The 831-nt window shown below is 64.9% G+C and overlaps 1 protein-coding gene across 1 annotated transcript in view; it reads left to right on the top strand.

Annotated features, from left to right (window-relative positions):
* MCF2L (MCF.2 cell line derived transforming sequence-like) overlaps positions 1–831 on the top strand; it is an 82,817-nt gene that overhangs the window by 68,957 nt on the left and 13,029 nt on the right. The gene's annotated exons all lie outside the window — the stretch shown is intronic.

Here is an 831-nt window from a genome sequence, read left to right as displayed (position 1 = left end):
CGGCTGGCGGCCCTGGGGCTTGAAGCAGGGACATTCTCCCTCCCTGAGCCCAGGAGACATGACTCGGGGGCACGGCCCTGACTCTCAGGCCACATGTGCAGGGCCAGCCTTGGACCCGCCCCCGCCAGCCCTGCCCACAGCCTTTCCTGACTCCGGCTCCACTGGATGCTGGGCGTCACTCGTCTTTCTTGGCTCCCCTCACCGTCTCTTCCTGCACCCCTCCACTCTGTGGAGGGTCTGCTCGGCCCACAGCCCCCCTCGCCCCACACACTGCCCCCCCTGCCAGGATAGCACCTGTATAGACATGCCCTTGGCCACCAAACTCTGGACTTCACAGGAAGGCCCTGCCCATGTCCCTACTCTAGTGGTGGTCACTCTCCCACAGACCCCCCCCCACCCCTGCCCCTGGGACTGCTCTCGGCCCTCCTGTCTACTCAGAGAAACTGCCCAGGCTCCACACTGCCCTCCATCCACGGGGACAGCCTCCTCGCCAGTCCACACTACGCTCTGCCCCGGCGGCCAGGGAGCCCGAGCCTTTTCTCCACGCCCCTCGCCGCCCTGTGTGGAGGATGGGCACTTAGAACCGCACAGGGCCTGGCGACGGGCTAGCCGTCATCTGCTCATGGTCCCAACCCAAGCTCTGTTTTCGGCTTAAAAATGGGAATCTTGGTCATAGGCAGTTAAAAGGTGATCCTGGTCCACAAAGCGAGGTCTGGCCTGCCCGTTTGCCAGCCCGTGCCCTCCTGGGCGTCCCTAACCTGACAGCACATAGCAGGGCCCCAGAGGTCACACAGGCCCACTTCTTGTGGGAGGCTGGGGGGGCCGTGGAGC

Source organism: Bison bison, unplaced genomic scaffold (assembly GCF_000754665.1).
Source record: "Bison bison bison isolate TAMUID 2011002044 unplaced genomic scaffold, Bison_UMD1.0 scf7180017864527, whole genome shotgun sequence".
Taxonomy (NCBI): domain Eukaryota; kingdom Metazoa; phylum Chordata; class Mammalia; order Artiodactyla; family Bovidae; genus Bison; species Bison bison.
The sequence above is the reverse complement of the archived record's forward strand: the minus strand, read 5'-3'. Positions and strand labels throughout refer to the sequence as shown.